At 41.3% G+C, this 14452-nt stretch overlaps 1 protein-coding gene across 2 annotated transcripts in view; it reads right to left on the bottom strand.

Annotated features, from left to right (window-relative positions):
- LOC131537959 (cytolytic toxin-alpha-like) overlaps positions 1-14452 on the bottom strand; it is a 44832-nt gene that overhangs the window by 29583 nt on the left and 797 nt on the right. The window lies entirely within an intron of this gene.

The raw sequence follows: 14452 nt of genomic DNA, 5'->3' as shown, positions 1-14452 counted from the left end.
CCTGTTCTGTTGGTTCCAGATCCTGAATCCCAGTTCATTGTCGAGGTTGACGCGTCGGACGTCGGGGTTGGCGCAGTTCTATCTCAGCGCTCCCTCTGTGACGGGAAGGTGCATCCATGTGCATTCTTCTCTCGTCGCCTCAGCCCTGCAGAACGTAACTACGACATCGGCAACAGAGAACTGCTGGCGGTGCGATTGGCCTTGGGCGAGTGGCGTCACTGGTTGGAGGGATCAGCGCAGCCCTTCTTGGTCTGGACGGATCACAAGAATCTGGAATACATCCGTTCGGCCAAGAGGCTGAGCTCGCGTCAGGCTCGTTGGGCGCTCTTCTTTGGCCGATTTAACTTCACCCTCTCGTACCGGCCGGGGTCCAAAAATGTCAAGCCCAATGCCCTCTCGCGCCTGTTCGGGGCCCCAGAGGGGGAGCTTGCGGCCGAAGCCATCCTCCCTGGGGGGGTGGTGGTCGGGGCTCTTTCTTGGGGTGTCGAGCGGCGAGTAGAGGAGGCCGGTTGAGGGGTGCAAGTGCCAGGAGGGTGCCCGGCGGGTAGGTTGCCGGTGCCGGCTGCGCTGCGTCCTGAAGTCCTTCAGTGGGGTCACGAGTCCAGGCTGGTCTGCCATCCAGGGATTCGGAGAACGTTGTTTGCCATCCGTCAACGCTTCTGGTGGCCCACACTGGCCGCAGATGTCAGACAGTTCGTGTTGGCCTGCCCCACTTGTGCCCAATGTAAGCCAGTGAATCGCCCTCCTGATGGTCTGCTCCATCCCCTTCCCGTCCATGGTCACATATCGCCCTTGATTTTGTTTCTGGGCTTCCCCCCTCGATGGGTAACACTGTGATTCTCACTGTGGTGGATCGCTTTTCTAAGGCAGTTCATTTCATTCCCCTGCCCAAATTGCCCTCCGCCCGGGAGACCGCCCAACTGATGGTGGACCACGTCTTCCGTCTCCATGGATTGCCGGTTGACGTGGTTTCAGATAGGGGTCCTCAGTTCGCCTCCCGGTTTTGGAAGGAGTTCTGTAGACAGATCGGGGCCTCTGCGAGTCTGTCTTCTGGTTTCCATCCTCAGACCAATGGGCAATGCGAGCGGGCCAACCAGGATCTCGAAAGAATGCTCCGCTGTCTGACATCCAACAATCCGAGTTCCTGGTGCCAACAGCTTTCCTGGATAGAATACGCTCGTAACTCCCTTCCAGTGGCGGCTTCAGGTATGTCCCCTTTTGAATGCTCTGTGGGTTACAAACCGCCTCTGTTCCCATCACAGGAGCCCGATGCTGCGGTTCCGTCCGCCCTGGCTTTCGTTCAGCGCTGCCGCCGCACCTGGGAGGAAGTCAGGATGGTTTTGGTCCGAACCTCAGGACGAACCAAGGCAGCAGCCGATCGTCGCCGGTCCTCTCCTCCAACCTATGTGTGCGGTCAACGGGTATGGCTTTCTACCAAGGATCTGCCTCTCCGGGCGCCTTCTCGTAAGCTGGCACCCAGATTCATTGGGCCGTACCGTATCACCAAGGTGGTTAATCCGGTGGCTATCAGGCTCAAGCTCCCTCCCACTCTTGGTCGGGTTCACCCTGTGTTTCATGTCTCTAGGGTAAAACCTGTGTTTTCTTCTCCCCTTAATCCTGGCAGCGATCGCCCCGCCCCCCTGCCCCCTCGTCTTGTAGATGGTTCCCCGACCTATACGGTTAGGAGATTGCTCGACGAGCGGCGCCGCGGGAGAGGCTTTCAGTATCTCGTGGACTAGGAGGGTTATGGTCCAGAGGAGAGATGCTGGGTGCCGTCCCGGGACATTCTGGACCGTTCGTTGATCGAGGACTTCCGTCGGCGACGAGGTAGGCCTCCTCCTGGGGCACCTGGTGGTGCTCCTGGGAGGGGGGGTACTGTCGGGTCTCGGGTCTGATCACCTGGGTTTTCTGTCTCTGTGTTCTGTGTTGTGTACGTGACTTTGTTTTGACAGCTCGCCACGTGCGCATTTCAGCGTGATTGTTTCCCCGCCCTCCTTGTTTCTTTGCTTGTTAGCTCATCTTGTTTCACACCGGGTCCTAGTCATCTCATTAGCATTCCCTTTATAGCTCCCTGTGTTTCTCTGTCTTTTGTCAGACTGTTTGGTTAAGTTCCATTGTTCTGACTGTCTCTAGTGATTCGTTTACCTGTCCTGTCTTGTCTTGCTCCGTTCAGGCTCCAGTGCTCGTTGCTGCTTATTAATTATTTTGTGCGCTCTGATTCCTGTGGGCTCCCTTGGCTTCCGCCGTTCGTGGGTCTTTGCTGACTCGCTAGTGGATCGCACTACCTCTCGCTCGGGATTGCGAACAGCCTGGCCGGCTCCGTCTCCCCTGCCGCTGTGGTGGCTTGCTCCAGCCGCTACCATCCACCCAGCTGTGTGTGTAGGAAATCTCACATCCACGCAAGCCATCTGCGGGAGCTCTCCTCACCTGTTATTGTCATTATTGTCTGCTCAATAAAGCCTCTGTTATTCCCGCATCTGAATCCAGCCTATTCCCTGACAAAACATTAGAAATTTAGAAGTAATCAAATGTAATCAGTTACATTACTTAAGTAGTGTAACTTTTTAATTACTTTATTAATTACATTTTAAATAGGGTAACTTGCAATCTGTAACCTATTACATTTCCAAAGTAACCTTCCCAACACTGAGGACACGTATCACATACTCAGGTTTATTACCTAGCGCAGTCTTCTGTAAAAATACTGAAAGAATCCTATAGTGTGGGGAGTCACTACATTTTAGAATTAGAAGATGACTCGGTAACACCTTATAATAACTTTAATTAATAAATCATCAACAAACATTATGTAATGCTTAACGGATCATTAGTTAATAAATATTAACATATCTAGAAACATGAAATAATGTGCTTGTTAATTTTTTACTAATAAATGTATTAAACATTACCTAACAATTAAATTTCATGTAAATAAAAATGCTTACAAATGTCATACAATTTCTAATTTATTCATATAATCATGCACATCTTGAAAATCTACAAATAATTTTAACAGATGTTATACAATTATACAACGATTAAAAGCTTTTGTTAAAGCACAACACTTCAGCTGGTGTTGAGGTGTGGTACGGGTATAAGGTCAGGGACAGGTTTGGTGTTATGGGTTGGTTTAAGGTTTGTAAGGGGTCAACAGTGTACAGAGGGTCAATTTGATTACTATAAGGGAACACAATTCAACCTGTTTATATTACATTGTTTTGATAAATGATAAATGAAGTATTTTCTTGGGTTTTCCCCCCACCTTTTAATGTATGATTGAAGGAATATTCTGCTTAATGATACACAATAGTATAGTAATATAAGTGTTGAGATAATAAAAACAGGTTTTGCACCCAAATTGCAATATGTTGTCTTTAGCAAGCGTTTAGCTAAACTTATAACCACCCTTTATACAAGCATTGTTACAGTACCGAAAAGTGCCAGATAAAAGTCCAGTGGCAATAAAGATACAAAAAATTTAGTAAATGTTTATGAATATTTACAAATGATGAATAGTTTCCACTTTAGATTGGGTACTGCACAAGCATGAACAAATGATTAATACATGATTTAAGTCTACACAACAAACAAAGACCAGGAACACCCCTATCTGAGGGCTGTCCCCCCTAAAAATATAATTACAAATAACTATGTGTATTGTAAATAATATAATGGACATATACTTTAAATAATTGTGTAAGTAGTAAAAGAGTCTAAACGAGAAAAAAAAAAAACGTACAGTTCCCCCTGCCTTGCCTCACAGTGGTTTGGTTTCACGCTGCCTGGTTTTACCTCACTGACACACACACACACACACACACACGACTCTGGTGGAGAGAACAGAGTTCTGCAGTAGTCAAGTCGGCTCAATGCTATTTTATTCACTTTAAACATCGGATGAAGTGATTCTTTCTCTTTAATACAGATGATGCTGGATCATTAATGAATTAGCCATGACAAAAATTATGATATCTAATCAGTACCGCCGCTCCCTAAACGCAGAGTATGCAGTTTGCGTAGGGCACCAACTCCCAGGGGAGCACCATCCCAGTTCAAAAAAAAAAACTTTCGTTCTATATTCATATTAACATATACATAAAAATGTAAACCTGAACATATATATATATATATATATATATATATAATTATAAAAAATGCATTTTATGATAAACACAGTAGGCAGAATAAGCACGTGATGCGCCATTCCCGCATCTGCGCCCGCTCTCACTTCATGTTTGCGAATACAAATGATCATAATTGATGGGCAACTAGGCTATAACAGGGAAAAGACATCAGCGCAGTGAAAATAAAAAGCCCGAGATGAGGCCCATGCATCACCTTCAGGTAACTATATGTTCATAATCCTGTGAAACTTTTTTGACTGTTGACGTTAGTAAGATGTTTTAATGCTGGTAATAATTTCACCACCACCAACAAGGAATCTGACTTAACCCTTTCACACGTGAGTTTAAAATATTCTAGCTGAGCCCCAGGCGTGAGTTTTTTTAGGCGACCGTTATTTTAGAACCGTAATAGCGCTGTATGACACATGGATTGCTTTTATTTCGTTTTTCCTTTTTTTATTATTAATATTCACAAACATACTCGCTATATTATTAAATATCTGATATTCCGATTCTGAAATATGTGCAAGTAAATGTGTTTGGTTGTTTAAACACGTTTATAATGATCGTGTTAGTTGATCTATACCGGGTGATGGGCGCCGCCATGTTTGCTCGCTGAATCCAGCTGTGGGATTTACAACACGTAAATTCATCCTCTCCTCCCGAAACACGTTAAAATAAGTCTCCAGTAAACTGGGAGAAGAGCAGAGTAAACTTTATTGTTACCTACACTATGTGTATATGATATCAATAAAACATGTCGTCAGATTATATTTGTAAGGATCATTATTGCTGCTTCCATAGACATCAGCGCATATTTTACAAACTATAAATGTATGGCTTTGCTAGTATTTATGTGTATTTAAATGTCTGAAATCTTAAATAAGCATTATATGGTTGAAAACACTGAATAAGTGATAATATTACAAGCGCTGTGCGTCTGATCTGGCTCAGCCAGAAAGCAGATTTAATTTCAGCAGTTGATGACGTGACTCACTGAAAGTTCTAATCACACCGGTGTGATCGTACGCGTTAAAGGGTTAATATTCTAGTTTCCATGACTTGTACATATGGGTTCAGTCATTTTAGACACTTCCAAACGGTTGTAACAGAGATGGAAATACAGTTTTTAAAAACACAAATTATGTTTCCATCTTTGTTGCCACAGTTTTGGAAGTGCCTTTTTCTGTTCTAAAGAAGGGGTCCCAATACTTTTGCCCATATAGTGTATGTACAAGTCATTGGTGTTTGGTAAAGAGTTTTTGGCTCAAGATCTGCATTTAAAATCACACCAGAGGTGTTCAGCTGGGATTAGGACTTGGCTTTCTGCAGACCAGTCAAGTTCTTCCACACTGACTCAATCAATCATTTCTTTTTGAACCTGGCCTTATACACTGAGGCATTGTCATGTTAGAATAGAAAAGGGTCCTGTCCAAACTGTTGCTTTAAAATTAGAAGCACACAATTCCCAAGAAAATCATTATATGCTTAAACATTAAGATTTGTACTCATGGAAATTAGTAAAGTAGTCAAACCTGTTCGTTAGAAGGGGGTGACCCAATACTTTTTGCAATATAATGTACTAATAGCAGTCCCAGACAATAGGGGGACAGAGTGAAGGTACACAGCACCTGAAATGTCCCCTCTTTTATCACCCCCGGGTTCAGTGGACCCGAACATCCTGTTGTAATATAAATGTGTAGGAGGGTGTACAGTGTGTGGTCATTGAAAATTGACTCTGATATATGTTCTTCAGAAAATTAGCCAAGGCCCAATGTAGGGTTTGATTACATAAATATAATTTAATTTAGCTCAAAGGGAATCATTTATGATTTGATAGGGAATTTGAACAGAATCACTGTTTTGCGGCTGATCACCGAGTCGGCAGCGATTCACTGAACGAGCCGTATAACATTAATTCTGCACTGGATATTAAAATCCAAAATATGGTGAAAACACTATTAATAAGCACAGTAACAAGATCGACAGATTAAGACATTAACTTGTAAGCACAAAACACAAGATACTTCTCTTTTAAATATAAATACGACTTTATTTATATAAACCTAAGACATAAACTAATCTAACACATGAACACATGTTGCAGAAAGAGAGAAAGGATGAGTTTAGAGAATGAGAATGTGAAAAGGTGTGACTCTCTGAGTTCGATTGCTTCAGTCTGTTGGTCTGTTGTGCTGCTGTGAGGTTTGTGTTTGTAGCTCCGTGTACCTTCGCTTTTATTGAATCTCTACCTTACTTTCAATCCCTTTTGTCTAAAGTGATAATATATAACTTAATTCTCACCATATTTCTGGTGTTATCTTTCAAACTAATCTAACTAATCTTGTAGCCAAGAATTTTGCTTCAAAATGATATGTAAATCATCTTGTTTACTTGCTCACAAAAAAACAATATATTGATTTAAATTTTCTAAGTCACTTTTTGAGTAAAAAGAGTCTATGCAAGAAGGCGTCCACATTCACACCTGAGAAGACAAAGGCCCGCATAATGACTTTCAAAGCTGACTTTTTAGCATCATTACTCCAGTCACATGATCCTTCAGAAATCATTCTAATATTCTGATTTGCTGCTAAAAAAAAGAAATATTATTATTATTATAATAATGTTGAAAAGATTTTTTTTTTTGATGAATAGAAAGTTCAGAAGAGCAGCATCGTCTGTAACATGATAAATGTCTTTATCATCACTTGTGTGCTAAATAAAAGTTTTAATTTCTATATATACTGAATCCTTACTGAAATACACTGAACAAAATTATAAACGCAACACTTTTGTTTTTGCCCTCATTTTTCATGAGTTGAACTCAAAGACTTTTTCTATGTACACAAAAGGACTATTTCTCTCAAATATTTTTCACAGATCTGTCTAAATCTGTGTTAGTGAGCACTTCTCCGATCCAGAGCATCCCAAACATACTCAATGGGTGACATGTCCGGTGAGTATGCTGGCCATGCAAGAACTGGGATGTTTTCAGCTTCCAGGAATTGTGCACAGATCCTTGCAACATGGGGCCGTGCATTATCATGCTGCAACATGAGGTGATGGTCGTGGATGAATGGCACAACAATGGGCCTCAGGATCTCGTCATGGTATCTCTGTGCATTCAAAATGCCATCAATAAAATACACCTGTGTTCGTTGTCCATAACATACGCCTGCCCATACCATAACCCCACCGCCACCATGGGCCACTCGATCCACAGCGTTGACAAAACCACTCACCCACACGACACCATACACGCTGTCTGCCATCTGCCCTGTACAGTGAAAACCGGGATTCATCCATGAAGAGAACACCTCTCCAAAGTGCCAGACGCCATCGAATGTGAGCATTTGCCCACTCAAGTCGCTTACGACGACGAACTGCAGTCAGGTCGAGACCCCGATGAGGACGACGAGCATGCAGATGAGCTTCCCTGAGACGGTTTCTGACAGTTTGTGCAAGTTATCTTGCCGAAACAGGAAAAGACAACGCCTGCTATTGTTGTTTGCACTGTTTGCCACATGTACAGTTTAACTGTCTCTGTCAGCAGCGAGGGATTCACATGTGATAAATGCAGGGAAATAGTTAGGCTGACAGAGAAGGTTTTAGAACTAGAGACACGCATCCAAACTTTAGTTGAGGACAGTAAGAATGTGAGGGCTGTAGATACTGCTTTGGATGCGACTAGTTCAACAAGTCCTGTACATTGTTCGGTTTCGGTTGAGCCCGTGCAGCAGGGCAGCTGGGTGACAGTGAGGCGGCATAGTCGCGGGTCAAAACACCACTCTTCCGTTCTGATCAAAACATCAAACAGGTTCTCCCCACTCAGTGAAGCACCCACTGAGAAACCTGATGAAAGTGCTCTAGTTATTGGCGATTCTGTTATGCGGAGCGTGAAAATAGAGACACCAGCCACCATAGTCCATTGTTTACCAGGAGCCAGAGCGCCTGACATCTTGGCAAATTTAAAAGTGCTGACTAATGCTAAACGTAAATTCAGTAAGATTGTTATCCACGTCGGCGCTAATGATGTTCGACTTCGCCAGTCGGAGATCACCAAAAATAATGTTAAAGAGGTGTGTGAACTTGCAAGTACGATGTCAGACACTGTAATATGCTCTGGTCCGCTCCTGCTTACCGGGGTGATGAGATTCATAGCAGACTGTCGTCACTTAATGGCTGGATGTCTAAGTGGTGCCCGCAAAATAACATAGGCTTTATAGACAATTGGAAGAATTTTTGGGGCAGACCTGACCTGTTGAAAAGAGATGGTGTTCATCCCTCCTGTGGTGGTGCCGCTCTTCTCTCTAGAAATATGGCACATAGTCTTAGAGTTTGTACTTGACTAACTGGAGCCCAGGTCAGGAAGCAGACAGACTGGCTAAACCGATCGTCTGCTAGCCGCCTCACGTCACCAAAGGCAGTTAACTCTCAGCACATAGAATCTTTTCATCTAGATATCACGCTATAGAGACTGTGTCTGTTCCCGAACTAGAAAATACAGAAAACATCCAAACCAAAGTAATAGTAACAATTTAATTGATGTTCAACAAATAAAAAACGATATAATACAGATAAACACATGATAAAGCTTGGCTTATTGAATATTAGATCCCTTTCTTCAAAAGCACTTTTTGTAAATGATATGTTCACTGACCATAAACTAGATGTGCTTTGTTTGACAGAAACCTGGCTAAAACAAGATGATTACATTACTTTAAACGAGTCTACACCCCAAGATTACTGTTACAAACATGAACCGCGTCCAAAAGGTAAAGGGGAGGTGTTGCTACAATTTATAGAAATATTTTCAGTATCTCTCAGAGGTCAGGTTTCAAGTATAATTCGTTCGAAGTAATGGTGCTTCATATAACGTTATCCAAAGAAACAAGTGTTAATGATAAATCCCCTGTGATGTTTGTACTGGCTACTGTATACAGGCCACCAGGGCACCATACAGACTTTATTAAAAAATTTTACTGATCTTCTATCGGAGTTAGTACTGACTGCAGATAAAGTCCTAATCGTTGGTGATTTTAATATCCATGTTGATAATGAAAGAGATTCGTTGGGATCAGCATTTATAGACCTTCTAAACTCAATTGGTGTTAAACAACATGTGTCAGGCCCTACTCATTGTCGAAATCATACTCTAGATTTAATACTGTCACATGGAATTGATGTCAGTGGCGTTGAAATTTTACAGCAGAGCGATGATATCTCAGATCATTATCTAGTCTCCTGTATATTCCATATAGCTAAAGCTGTAAAGCCAACTTCTTGTTACAAATATGGTAGAACCATCACTTCTACCACAAAAGACTGCTTTATAAATAATCTTCCTGACTTATCTCAGTTCCTCAGCATATCCAATAGCTCAGAACAACTTGATGATGTAACAGGAACTATGGACTCTCTCTTTTCTAGCACTCTAGATGCGGTTGCTCCTTTACGCTTAAGGAAGATTAAGGATAAGAGTCCAACACCGTGGTATAATGAGCACACCGCGCCCTAAAGAGAGCAGCCGGAAAATGGAGTGCAGCTGGAGGAAAACTAAATTAGAGGTATTTCGTTTAGCTTGGCGGGAAAGTACCCTATCCTACAGAAAAGCATTAAAAACTGCTAGATCTGATTACTTTTCGTCTCTTCTAGAAGAAAACAAACATAACCCTCGGTATTTATTCAATACAGTAACTAAATTAACGAAAAATCAAGCATCAACAGGTGTTGGCATTTCCCAAGAGCATAGCAGTAATGACTTTATGAACTACTTCACTTCCAAGATCGATACTATTAGAGATAAAATTGTATCCTTGCAGCCGTCGGCTACAGTATCGCATCAGATAGCGCACTATAGATCCCTGAGGAACAATTTCATTCATTCTCTACTGTGGGAGAGGAAGAATTGTATAAACTTGTTAAATCATCTAAACCAACAACATGTATGTTAGACCCGATTCCATCTAAACTACTAAAGAGCTGCTTCCAGAAGTCATAGATCCTCTTTTGGCTATTATTAATTCATCGTTGTCATTAGGATATGTCCCCAAAACCTTCAAATTGGCTGTTATTAAGCCTCTCATTAAAAAATCACAACTTGACCCCAAAGATCTAGTTAATTACAGACCGATCTCAAATCTCCCTTTTCTGTCAAAGATACTAGAAAAGGTAGTATCCTCACAATTATATTCCTTCCTAGAGAAAAATGATATCTGTGAGGAATTCCAGTCAGGATTTAGATCGTATCATAGTACTGAGACTGCTCTCATTAGAGTTACAAATGACCTGCTTCTATCATCTGATCGTGGTTGTATCTCTTTATTAGTTCTACTGGATCTTAGCGCTGCGTTCGACACTATTGACCACAACATTCTTTTGAATAGACTAGAAAACTTTGTTGGCATTAGTGGAAGTGCCTTAGCATGGTTCAAATCGTACTTATCTGACCGCCATCAGTTCGTAGCAGTGAATGAAGAGGTATCATATCGATCACAAGTGCAGTATGGAGTACCTCAAGGCTCAGTACTAGGGCCGTTACTTTTCACGCTTTATATGTTACCCTTGGGAGATATTATTAGGAGACATGGTGTTAGCTTTCACTGTTATGCTGATGATACTCAGCTCTATATTTCTTCGCGGCCCGGTGAAACACACCAAATTGAGAAACTAACGGAATGCATAGTCGATATAAAAAACTGGATGACAAATAATTTTTTACTGCTAAATTCTGAAAAAACAGAGGTGTTAATTATCGGACCTAAAAACCCCACATGTAATAACCTAGAATATTATCTAACACTTGACGGCTGCTCTGTCAATTCTTCTTCATCAGTCAGGAACCTAGGTGTGCTGTTCGATAGCAATCTGTCATTTGAAAGCCATGTTTCTAGCATCTGTAAAACTGCATTTTTCATCTCAAAAGCATATCTAAATTGCGACCAATGCTCTCAACGTCAAATGCAGAAATGTTAATTCATGCGTTTATGACCTCAAGGTTAGACTATTGTAATGCTTTATTAGGTGGTTGTTCTGCACGCTTGATCAACAAACTACAGTTAGTCCAAAATGCAGCAGCTAGAGTCCTTACTAGAACCAGGAAATATGACCATATTAGCCCGGTTCTGTCAACACTGCACTGGCTCCCTATCAAGCATCGGATAGATTTTAAAATCTTGTTAATTACTTATAAAGCCCTGAATGGTTTAGCTCCTCAGTACTTGAGCGAGCTCTTATCGCATTATAGTCCTCCACGTCCGCTGCGTTCTCAAAACTCCGGCCGTTTGATAATACCTAGAATATCAAAATCGACTGCGGGCGGCAGATCCTATTCCTATTTAGCACCCAAACTCTGGAACAGTCTACCTAACACTGTTCGGGAGGCAGACACACTCTGTCAGTTTAAATCTAGATTAAAGACCCATCTTTTTAGCCTGGCTTACACATAACGCATTAATACGCTTCTATTATTCAAATCCGTTAAAGGATTGTTAGGCTGCATTAATTAGATCAACCGGAACCGGGAACACTCCCCATAACACACGATGTACTCGTTACATCGTCAGTTGAATGGCATCTACGCTAATATTTGTTTGTTTCTTTCCTAGTCTGTTTCTCAGTCCGTATCCGATCAGATGGTGGATCAGCACCAAGAGATGATGTCTACAGCCCTGATCGTCAGCGGAGACCAGGACACCCAGATGACCCCCAGAGATATATCCTAGATATATCAACCAAAAATAACAAAATAACTAAAATATAATAAAATACCTAACTACATAATACTAATATTGTTAGAAATTGCAACAAAATTTAAATAGAAATATAAATTTTTTCGTCTGGTCAGAGGAGAACTGGCCCCCCGACTGAGCCTGGTTTCTCCCAAGGTTTTTTCTCCATTCTGTCACAGAGGAGTTTTGGTTCCTTGCCGCTGTCGCCTCTGGCTTGCTCAGTTGGGGACACTTAATTTCTAGCGATTATCGCCGATTTGATTGCACAGATACTATTTAAACTAAACTGAGCTAGACAATGACATCTCTGAATTCAATAATGAAATGCCTTTAACTGAAAATTGAGTGTTTAATCTTATCATTATACATTACTGACACTCTATCCTCCAATTTGATACTGTTAAGTGCTTTGACACAATCTGTATTGTAAAAGCGCTATATAAATAAAGGTGACTTGACTTGACTTAACACATGAACACAAGCATTCACACATTCACACGTTGCAGAAAGAGAGAAAGGATGAGTTTAGAGAATGAGAATGTGAAATCCCAAGTTTATAGCAATATGTGCTATCGCATAGACCTGAACAACCATCAATTACTTAATTAACCCTCGCGTTGAGTTTCTCAATGAAGCTAGAATTTATATTAAATGCACCAGTTCAGTTAGAATCTGGAGTTGTTTTACTTGCGTTGCCTTGTGTTACAGGGATTCCTTTCTGTCGTCGTCGTTGCAGGAAAGGGGTTTTCCCGAGTTGGTGATTGGCTGGAAGTTCAGTAGTCTTTGAAGTGATGTCTTGGGAAGCCAATGGTTGGGCGTTGGCTGAGGATGGTCTTGGAGTCCGTTGCTGGTTGAAGTTTGAAGCGGGTGCAGTCGGAGCTGGACTTTGCGGCAAACTTAACTTTTGAACACGAGACTCAACGGAAAGAAAAGAAACTAAAGTAAAAAATAAAATGAGTAACGAGACTAGGTGGTTTTTCTTCTCATCGTGGTGTTAGGTAGCAACTGGCCTGTAGGCCAGAGCACGCTCAAAGAGCGCTAAAACAGCGTCAAAACGCGGTGGCGAGAAGAAGGACAAGAAGGGAAAGGGGAGAAGGGATGGTGTCCTGAGGTTTTAAACTCGGCTTTTTTGGACACATCCCATCTGGTGTCTTGACCAATTAGATAGGCTATTATCTTAGCTAGGGTTGTTCCTTCCATCATAAATCAGCATGTTATCAGTCACATGGTCTGAATTTTACACACTCTGGCAAGGTATACTTTTGGATGTGATTTCTATAACCAGAATATGATACATCTGACAAAGAATCAATTGGAAGAAATGTTTCAAGCTAGAATTGTCAAGCTCATACATACCAAACACGAATAAACCTTAAAGTCATTCAATAGTTATTAAAAAGACATACATAATATGTGCTTAAAACATGATAGTCTAATGTGTGGGTTGCATACATAATATAGTGTTATGCCTAGCAATGTCCTTTTAGGATGGTTTTATGTGCATATGAAAAAGAAAGTCTCTGTGTAGTTCTGTGGAGATCAAAAGACATGTTCTTTGGACAGAGGAATTTCAGTCTGGTTCTTTGTCTTCTATGTGTGGGGGAAAAGTCAATCTAAGGAAGCTTGTGATTTCTCCCATGGATCACATGTGATGGCCATCTCTTTGACCATTAATCTCCTTTCGGCATTGTACTTATCAATAAGTGTTCTTTTGTCTTAATGTTGCAAGCTGTTCTGTGAAAGAGGCTTGTTGGTTAGGCTTGCTCCAGAGGTCGGAGATAGGCATCTTTACGACATTGTCCTGTTTCCTTGGGCTTCTCCGGAATTTCGGCTCCTCATGTTTCGATGTTCTGATCGAATCTTAGTTTTGTCTGACTCATTCTGATGCTACACCAATGAGTATGAATTTGAGAAAAATAATTAATCGTATAATTTTTCTTTTGAAAAAAGTGAAAACGTGTCCCACAAACAAGTAACAAAATTATTTTTTCAGAGTAGGGGAGCGCAGGGCACAACCTAACACTTTGACGATCTCAGTTTGTGTAAATCCACGTGGGGTTCAGAGTATCATTTTTTATCTGCATTAATTCCACTCGTCTAGTACAAATATGTTGCTTTGCTTCATAATTACACTGTAAACGTTTTTCTTTATTTAACTCAAAAAATGGAAGTGAAATGTGACAACATGCCCCGTAGGTGGGGTACATTGTAGCGTCGTAACATGACCATATATCACAGCTTAAAATGTTATCTATTAGACAAACTAAAATATTGTCAATAAAATAAAATTAGTAACCTTTCATATAAAATAATGTTTTTTTTTCTTTAGAATTAAAAATAATAAAATTTTGGAGTTTGACAACGAACACACTGCGACCATGCTTGGGACGGCCCTGATCACAAGACACAGCTATACAGTATAGCCTAGATTAAAACAATGTGGGCAAATATATGAAGAAACACATTCAGAAAAACACAGACATACACTCCCCTCCCTCCACACACAGCTCTCACAGAACACCAGACACACACACGAGCCAAAATGCTTTACATTTCTTGAAATAATAATTTCTGAACATTAAACATCAATTGTCAGTC

The sequence above is a fragment of the Onychostoma macrolepis genome, chromosome 03 (genome assembly GCF_012432095.1).
Source record: "Onychostoma macrolepis isolate SWU-2019 chromosome 03, ASM1243209v1, whole genome shotgun sequence".
NCBI lineage: Eukaryota > Metazoa > Chordata > Actinopteri > Cypriniformes > Cyprinidae > Onychostoma > Onychostoma macrolepis.
The sequence above is the reverse complement of the archived record's forward strand: the minus strand, read 5'-3'. Positions and strand labels throughout refer to the sequence as shown.